We start from the raw sequence: 10,048 nt of genomic DNA, 5'->3' as shown, positions 1-10,048 counted from the left end.
AATCTGTTGAATTCCATTAGAAAAACATTCAAAGATAGATTTGGGTTTGTGTACCTTAAATTTCCCAGATAGGTAACACAAACCTTACTCAGTCTCAAAATCAAAATGCTGGTGCAGGTGTAACACATAAATTGTAAAGTGAAATGTATTTTAATGTCTCAAAATTTTATTACTTTTATTTTTGAAGAGCTTAGCTCTCAGAAGGCTTAAAAATAAATAAAGTAATAACTGGAAGTTCATACATGCCTTTGACAATTAGATATCCCGGGACACCTTGTCCTCTGTGACTACAGAATAATTATGATAATATGCAATTATCACCTCACTTTTTTCAGCAGCAACCTCGAAGTGAAATAAGGGTGTTATTGCAAAGACTGAAGGAAAAAATAAAAGCAAAGCCAGGAAAATCCCCTTAAGCTGGAAATATCTGTGTTTTGATATATATTTTGTGTAGTTTACTCAATCAGTTATTGCAGTAATGCCAGATACAAAATCAGAGCCTATGGGGAGTTTATCTAAAGCACATGCCATGGGACTACATGAGGAACGCAAAGCAAAGCCAAGGAGGACATATAAACAGCACTGAAGGCAAGACGCAGGAACTGACCCCACAACCAGCGTGGCATCTTAACACTATGTCACATATACAGTACATATGACTTGCACGATATTTTCTATGCAAACATAGATACATTCTATTATATATTTTATGCTTGTTTTTCCATTTCAACTTATCCATATAAGCACCTTTAGATAAAAGACATTCTGTGGGATATTAGCCAAAATAATTACAGTATACATATTACAGTAATACAGTATTATATACAGTAATATATTACAGTAATATCAGTATTAATATACTATCTAATGCTGAATTTAAGTAAACTAATTTTTTGAACCAGGAGACTGAGTCAAAGTAATTGATGATTTCCTGATTACAAACAGTGAAATTTAATATAAAACGAGAAATGTCTGTTCTGCATTTGAACCCCTAACACCACAACAGATGGAGAAAAGCATGGAAGGTTTTACCTCTGAGGTGGTAACAGTGAAGCCACTCATTAACACTGAATTTACCACTTTGTTAGCAACGTGGCATCCTGGTGAGAGCAGCTAGTAGAATGACATATGCACCAGGCTTGCGTTTGTGGATCTGTGGAACTGGGTTCGTTTGCCATGGCACAGTAAAAAAAAAAACAACATCTTCATTTAATTCTGTAGTTGAAGGGATTTTATAAAAAAAACATAAAAAGTAAAATATAACAGATCTTTTTTCTCCATACATTTTAAGTGCACAACAGTAAGGCCCAAGTAAATTAAATAATAGATTGCCTCAATCTATTTTTTTCACTCATTCTGTGTATGTAGAAATTTGTTTATGTTTAAGCAATAACAGACATTCTGTACATGGCACAAATTAAATATGATTTTATTAATATTGTGTCTAGTAACTCCTGTATAGTTATACATGCATAATTTACTATAAATAAAATGTTAAGACATTTAAAAACGTAATTATAAAGTTTGAGTAATAGTGGGCTTTGGTTTACATTATTGATTGAAATGAAAACAATGGTTTTTTTCCATCCATCCATCCATTTTCTGAAATCCCAACCGGGGTCGCGGGGGGGACCGGAGCCTATCCCGGCAACAATGGGTGCAGGCAGGAACCAACCTGGCAGAAATTTTGGTTGGGGGGGGCAGAGAAGAGGGGTGGGTTTCTCCTACAGTCTACAGTCTTTGCAGTCTTCAGTGCATTACGGTCCAGACACACAGACGCATCATGTGATTGTTGCAGACTCCTCACCATTGTGTATAAGTCTGATTAGCATTACAGCATCGATCTGCACATTTCAGGAGTGTAACTTTTGGGAAATGCAGTCATTTGTTTAGAGACTGTAGAGCAGAGGAGAGAGCACCAGGCCCATAGCCAGAAAATTTCAAATGCAGAACATGTCCACAAAAAATCTCCACATGTAGGATACCGGGTGATACTGCAAGATATAGTGAAGGGTCATGTTAAATGCATCATCCACAGATCTATTGGCTCTATGCAAAATGAAAGTGGGTCCAGCTTTGAAAGCAGAATCTGGACTTGGGACTGTCCTATTTTTGTGCCTCCTCCTGTTCACAGCTTGTTAGTGCTGGTATGAGGGTGCAGGCAGGGTGAAGTGTGAATGGTAGGGGAATCCCAGGTAAGCGTTAAGCCTTTCAGATTCAGCCTTTAGTCATTAACCAAACGATGACCATCTATGAAGTGGGGGTTCTGCAGTTTGTAGCTTCCTACATGTTTCTCCACTCCAAAGATAGGTAGTTGGCTGACACCTGCATTCTCAGATTTGTAGAGTACCTTGCCTGCTCTGGTTCCCATCCACAGTCTGTACTTGGCAGTCTCAAAGAGGATATTATCCCCATTCCCATAGATTTTGTCGTTTTGGTCTGTGAAGTTGCCTGACTTCTACTGTAAATGAGGGAATGTCACTGTAAAGCTATGTTGTTGAGTTATGGTGGATATTTATGTCATGTTTGGTCTCTACATGCTGGGGATTCTGTCAGGGTAATCTCAAAAGAGTTAATATCTTATAGCCACTGTGATGTCTGTAAAAATGTTTTTGTGCTTCTGGGACCTGCATAGGGGTGGGAGAATGAACCCCTCTGCTTGTTATTCCTGATAACACCAGCCAATCATATCAATTCACAGTGCAGATGACAGGATATGGTCTTTATTACAAAAAGAAGTATAATACCTTCAGGCCAGGTCTGGTTGGGAAGCGTGCACTGGTGCCATGCGTTGCCGCACACACCACATGATGAGACACCTCAGGATCCCAGGTGGCGAACCCCCAGGCAGACACATGGTCTAGTCCCACCCTCTGGAAATGGCCATCCATCTGATTCAGTCAGGTGTTATGTGGGCGTCCCCTCGGACTTGTGCAGCTGCTCGGGGGTGCATTTCCTGAACAAAAACGGAAGTTAGCATTAAAATCATTGTACTATGTTAGTTCAAACTAACTGGCATCTGAAGTATGACTGTTTTCCAAATCCGTTGTAATCTGTTAGTACTGTACCACAGTAGTTTGAATCACGTTAGCTCGAATCACCGTAGTTCGACTACAATGGTTCTGGAGGCAAGTCGTGTGCAAAAACGCACAAACTTTGTAATATTATTCAATATTAAATACGACAGCTGTGCTGATATTACATTATTAATTTATTGTGTTAGTCATATAACAGCAATAGTAATATTAATAACTCAAAAATAGCAATTGTGTCATAATAATAATAATAATAATAATATGATACTTGTATGATGCTACACAGCTTAATGACAGTGAACATTTGTTTGAACTATGGATTCATGAAATACCTGCATCGTACTTGTGTAGTTCCAACCACGCAAGTTGCTAGCATAATTAGCACCTATGCTTTTGGTAAACACCGCAACAACCCCAGATCACCTGCAGGGAATCGTGCCGCACGGCTATAGTGCTGTAAATGATGCTCCTTCACAATGCAGGTAATGTTCCTCATTCAGGACTCTGCTAGCAACTGCTCGTTCGACACAAAGTCAAGCCAGTTGTACCCAAGGATTCCCCGAAGAGACACAGTGCCAAAAGGAGTCCAGTCTTCATCTTAGCTCACTCAATAGCATCTCACAGCCATACAGCAAGTCAGGGAGCACCGTGACTCCAAATACTTGGACCTTCCTCCTCTTACAAAGATATTGGGTGTGCCACACACCTATCCAGCAACTTCATGACCCCCATACTCTCCCAGTTCATCTACTGACTTCATAGGAAGAGTCACCAGAGACATCAATGTTGCTGCCAAGGTACTGTAAGTAAACCTCTTGATGAAGTCGACATTCTCCCCACAGACAGACACACTACTGATGGCTGTGCTGAGGAAGTCATTACAGGCCTGGGTCATAATTTTTACTGAGGACACTCGCAAGCCCAGATACTCAAACTCCTTGCTCAGTCTCTCCAGAGCCCCGATCAGAAGCTCCATTGACTATGCAAAGATCACAGCATCGTCATCAAGATCAGTGAATCTTTCCTCATCAACAGATGTCCCACAGCCGCTGGACCCCACGACCCTGCCCAACAACGAGTCCATGCAAGCACTGAAAACAGCAGAAACAGGAACACACCTTTGGCGAATCCCAGAATCAAGTGGGATGAATGCAGAGGTTCTCCCTCCACAGTGCACAGCACTCATCATACCAGTGTACAGGTGTCCAGCAACTTCGGCGAGATCCAATGAAATCTCAGGATGTCCCACAGGGCAGCTCGATTAACTGAGACAAATGCTTTAGGAAAACCGACAAAGACTGCAAAAAACCTCTGCCGATATTCATATTTGCACTCAATGAGAACCCTCAGTACCAGGATGTGGTCGATGGTAGACTTACACATAAAACCAGACTGCTGGTAGGCGAGCAACTGATCACAGATCCTGTTAAGAATGACCCTAGCAAGGACCTTATCCAGTACTGAGAGGAGTGTTATCCCCCTGTAGTTGCTGCAATCCACGCAATCACCCTTCCCTTTAAAAATAGGGACAAGTCTCATTTTCAGTCAGTTGGGATGATGACCATCTCCCAAATGGAGGCAAGGTTGTCTGCAATGCCTGGAGGACAGCCTTACCACCAGATACCACCGGTTGCCAAGAAGTTGTATGCTGTGACTCCTCTTGGAAATATCCAGGAGGCCCTGCGAGATAAAACACCTCCTTCTGAGAGCACCAGCAAGACCAACACAACCCTCAGCAGCCACATCACATTAATGTCAGCAGTTGCACCAGGTCAGGTCAGGTTTGGGAACATGGGCTGATGCAGTGCGTTGCTGCTCTCACCATATGGTGAAACTCATCAGGATCCCGGCTGGCGACCCCCCAGGTAAATACACAATCCAGTCCCACCCTCCGGAAATGGCCATCCATCTGCTGCAGCCAGGTATTACCTGGGCATCCGACTTAGCCTGGTCTAGCCACTTGGATCCCCAGCAATGAGGATCCTGCAAGACGGATCACCCTCAGGGAAACGCGCCACATGGCCATTGTGCCGCAAATGATGCAGGTAATGTGCCTCATTTAGGACTCTTCTAGCAACCGCTTGTTTGACACAAAGTCAAAGCAGTGGTACCCATGGATTCTGTGACGCAGTACCGATGGAGTTCAGTTTTCATCTCAGTTCACTGGATAGCGTTCATGTCTCACAGCTATACAGAAAAACAGGAAGCAAAAACTTGGAACTTTCTCCTCTTGCAAAGATATCGGGAGCACCACACACCCCTTTCAAGCGACCTCATGGCCACCCATGCTTTTCCAATTCATCTGCTGACTTCATAGGAAGAGTCACCAGAGACATGAATGTTGCTGCCGAGGTAAGTAAATCTCTTAACAAGTGTTGCGTTTCCCAAAACCATCATTGCTAACTACGTTAGCAACTTGCCTGGTTCGAACTATGTAAGTACAACGCAGGTGTTTCCCAAAACCATAGTTTGAACTACAGAAGTAACGATACTGCGGACTTACATAGTACGATGCATCGTTAAACAACGCAGGTGTTTCCCGAAACCATAGTTCAGACTACAGAAGTAACGATACTGCGGACTTACGTGGCACAATGCATCGTTAAACGATGCAGGTGTTTCCTGTAACCATAGTTCGAACGAACGTTCGCAAACACTGCCGTTAAGTTGTAGTTCATATTATTGGTGTTATGTGACTGACACAATAAATTGATGAGATATATATATATATATATATCAATAATGTGTGATTATTGTATATTTATATGATATTACACGAGTTCACAAGTTTTTGTACGCGACCGGCTGTGAAAGTAGTTTGTAAGTTGTTGCGCACGACTCGCCGTGAGTCTAACCAATCAGCGCTGGAACCATTGTAGTTCGAACTACGGAAGTCCCAACTAACTGGTTCGAACTACTGTGGTACGATGGTGGTTGGTTAGTTTGAACTACCATAGTACGATGCATCTTTAATGCTAACTTCGGTCATTGTTTGGGAAACGCACTCAAAGTCGACATTCTCCCCGCAGACAGACACACTACTGATAGCTGTGTCTAAGAAGTCATTAAATGTCTGGATCTTGGTCTTTATCCAGGATACCCGCAATCCCAGACACTCCGACTTCTCGCTCAGTCTCTTGAAAGCCCCGATCAGAGCCTCAATTGACTACACTAAGATCACAGCATCGTTGGCAAAGTCAAGATCAGTAAATCTTTCGTCACCAACAAACGCCCCACAGCTGCTGGAACCCATGACCCTGCCCAACACCCAGTCCATAAAAGCATTGAACAGAGTAGGAGCAAAAACACACCCTTGGCAAACCCCAGAATCAACTGGGAAGAACACGGAGGTTCTCCTTCCACTCAGCACAGCACTCACAGTACCAGTGTACAGGCCAGCCATGATGTCCAGCAACTTCGGGGGGATCCCGCAAAGTCTCAGGATGTCCCACAGAGCAAATCAATCAACTGAGTCAAATACTTTACAAAAATCGACAAAGGTTGCAAAGAACCTCTGGCAATATTTGTGCTTGCACTTGATGAGAACCCTCAGTGCCAGGATATGGTTGATGGTAGACTTCTTTGGCGTAAAACCAGACTTTCCAGTCATTTGGGATGATGCCTGACACCCAAATTGAAGCAAAGATTGCTTGCAATGCCAGGAGGACAGTCTTACCACCAGCCTGGAGAAGTTCACCCCAGATACAACAGATCCCTGTGGTCTTACATACCCCCCATCTGATTCACCACCCATGCAATCTCAGTGAGATTAGGTGGTTCACAGCTGATCGGAGACCTTCAGGGTCTTATCATAGAAGGTCTCCCACATCACATTGAAGTCAGCAGTCACACCCAAGTCTGCATGTTCCTCACACAAACTGCGTGCAAGCTCATCAGAAACAGCTTGATCTTGGAGTCTGGTTAAGTCCAGCCTCATTCTCCTAGTAGGTGGTAGCTACACTGAATCTACACTGAATCATGATCTACACTGAATCTTCAGAGTAGCAACAGCAAGTCTGTGGTCAGAATTCACAAAATGGGCACTTCTGTAGACCCTACAGTTCTGCAGGAGCCTCCAGCATTTGCCCATGAGGATGTGATTGATCTCCTTCCTCACACCACCAGTATTGGAGTACCAAGTCCAATGATGCAGATCAGGGCATTGGAACCAGGATCCAGCGACCTGTAGCCCCTGACTTTTCGCAAAGTCAAGGAATATGGAGCCACTCTCACCCCAGTCTCCAGACCCATGGGGACCGACACAATCCTCATAGCCAGCCTTGTCAGTGAAGTCACTCATGACCAGATGAGTGTCACATCGTGGGCACCCTTCAGCCACCGAGCGAAGTTGCGAGTAAAATGTCTCCCTCAACGAGACATCCCTCACTGAGGTCGGAGCAAACACTGAGACAACAGATAAGACACCCAAGGAGTGCCTGAGTCTCATAATAGACTCATTGAAATGAGTGACATCAGAGACCATTGGGAGAAGCCAATCCACTACAGCAACAGCTACTCCCTGAATATGGCAACCATCAGACCGACCAGACCAAAAGTAAGTATACCCACCAACAGAGTTTATGAAGCTCCCCCGACAGCAGGGAAAGATGGACATCTTGCCGGAGAGACAAGACATCATACACAGTTGCACCTAAGTTTGTAAATTCCCTAAACAAACTGCATGCAAACTCATCAGAAACAGTCTTAGAGTCCAGCCTCATTCTCCTAGTGGGTAGTAACCTACTGGACCTAAGCTGAATCTTCAGAGTAGCAACAATAAGTCTGTGGTCAAAATTCACAAACTGGGCACTTCTGTATACCCTGCAGTTCTGCAGGAACCTCCAGCATCTGCCCATGAGGATGTGATCGATCTCCTTTACCTTCTCCTTCATATATGCGAAATAAACCTGTGTGAATTAAATTTGTAAATCACACCTGTGGTGTGATTGACGTGTTATGTGTGATGTTAGCATATTAGGCCTTTATTCTAATCTAGACTCTAATTGCAAGGCAAATTTTCATTAAATTTAATATAAGAATATACCACCCTGATAAGCTATTTCTGTATATAAAATTTTAACACACAAATGAAGATTCTATTAACAGTCCCTTAAACTGACAAAATAATATACTATGCTTAAGATTCCACAGAAGTTCCTCAGAGTGGTTTGACAGGTTTTCAGATTTCACTGCCATTGGTTTCTCTGTGATGGTTTGGTACTACAGAGAGGAAGTCCACAGCATTTTTTTTGCCTGTAAAAATCTTTTGATTGTATTGTTTTTATTACGCACATTATATGTACCTTTATTCTATTAACTATCATTGACTGAATGATGTGGTGCATTTATCTAGGGATCAAGAAAATTGTTATGAGTCCATTGTTCAAGCAGACAGTGTCATCAGCCTGTCACAGAGTCCGTTAAAAGTTACTCTACAAGGGTTAAAACCAACCTATGATTTGCTGCTGACAAAAGGAAAACATGCTGACAGTCGCCAGGAACGAGTCAGCACACAGATTTGCACTTCAAGCAACTGTCCAAATAGACAAAGGCCACTGACACAGCAGAGGGCAAACGCGGCGCGAGGAGGATTTCATCCAGCCTGTCACACCCTCATACACTAATGCTTTTATCCTTGCATCAATTATTTACCTATGACTGCAACAAAGGATACCAACATGCAGTGTTTTTAGCCCAGAGAGACTGATCATTGTTTGTGGAATACAGTTTATAATGCATGTTCAGATACACCACAGTTTGTTTATAGGATTAATGCATGTTACATGTTAAAATTCATGCATCTAGTCATGTATTACATTACATTTACTTTTATTTAGGAAATGCTTTTGTATAAATTGTCAGGTGAACAGCACATAACAAACAGAAGTGCCGTCAAGAAGACGACTATATATGCGGCTAAGCCGAGCTTCCAGAGAATGCCCAGGTACATGTGTAAGCAGGATAGGAGCAAGAGCTACACAACTAAGCAAAAACCTAATAAAGCAACTATTCAAATCAGCAGAAAGTGCAACATTAAGAACATTCATACAGAGGTATCAGGCTAGTAGAGGAATTCCTATTCTTCCCATCAGATTAAATAAACTTTCTTCATCAAGTTACTGGTGATGTTGAGTGATGGAAGCTCACTTTTGATGAGCTTCTACATTTTAATGCTGCTGAGGGCCAAGTTGTTCTCAGCACAATTTGAGACCTCTTCCCTGTGAGCCTCACCTGCATCAGAGATCAACCCAGTCACTGTTGTGTCATCTAAAAAGCTCAAGGATAAGGATGGTATTCGTGGTATGGGTGGGTACACAGTTATGGGTGAATGGGGCATAGAGAAGAGGACTCAATAGCCTTGGGGCACCCCAATGCGAAGAATCAGGCTAGGCACATAGAGTCAGGCAGGATAGACAGGATCCTAGCCTAACTTTCTGAGGGCAATTGATCAGAAAGTCAAGAATCTAGCCACAAGGAGAACCATTGAATCTCAGGTCAAGTAAGGTAATTTGGAAGAATTTGCAGAAATGGACTGTACAGAAGAATAGTGCCCACAGCAAAACATTATTAATGATCTATTGATCCATCTGTGAATTACTCATAATAGACATTATTAATCACGATAGCCTTACATTTCTTAAGCTTTTTATCTATTTTCTGTAGTGACAAAAAACAGAAAAAGAAAATGCTGATAATCATGTCGCTTTTGTTTTCTTCTGATGAGTTCGCAGATGCACAGTGCAGGATAAATTAATTTCTGTCATGTAAAATCGCAAGTCGTATTCCATTCAGGGGCTGCTGGCAGAATGTACTATTAAGCTTTTAGCAGCATGTGATGTGAAATGGTCTTATACACACAGTACCGGATGAAGCCTATGTGGTGCCCTAGACAGGCTTCACTTCTGGTGCCCCCAGTCCGAGAAAAACTTAAATTTGTTGGCTGAGCTGGCACCCCCAAGTAGATGGCACCGTAGGAGGCCACCTATGCCGCCTAATGGGTTGACTGGCACTGT

The sequence above is a fragment of the Paramormyrops kingsleyae genome, chromosome 1, assembly GCF_048594095.1.
Source record: "Paramormyrops kingsleyae isolate MSU_618 chromosome 1, PKINGS_0.4, whole genome shotgun sequence".
Taxonomy (NCBI): domain Eukaryota; kingdom Metazoa; phylum Chordata; class Actinopteri; order Osteoglossiformes; family Mormyridae; genus Paramormyrops; species Paramormyrops kingsleyae.
This window is presented reverse-complemented; position numbering follows the sequence as displayed.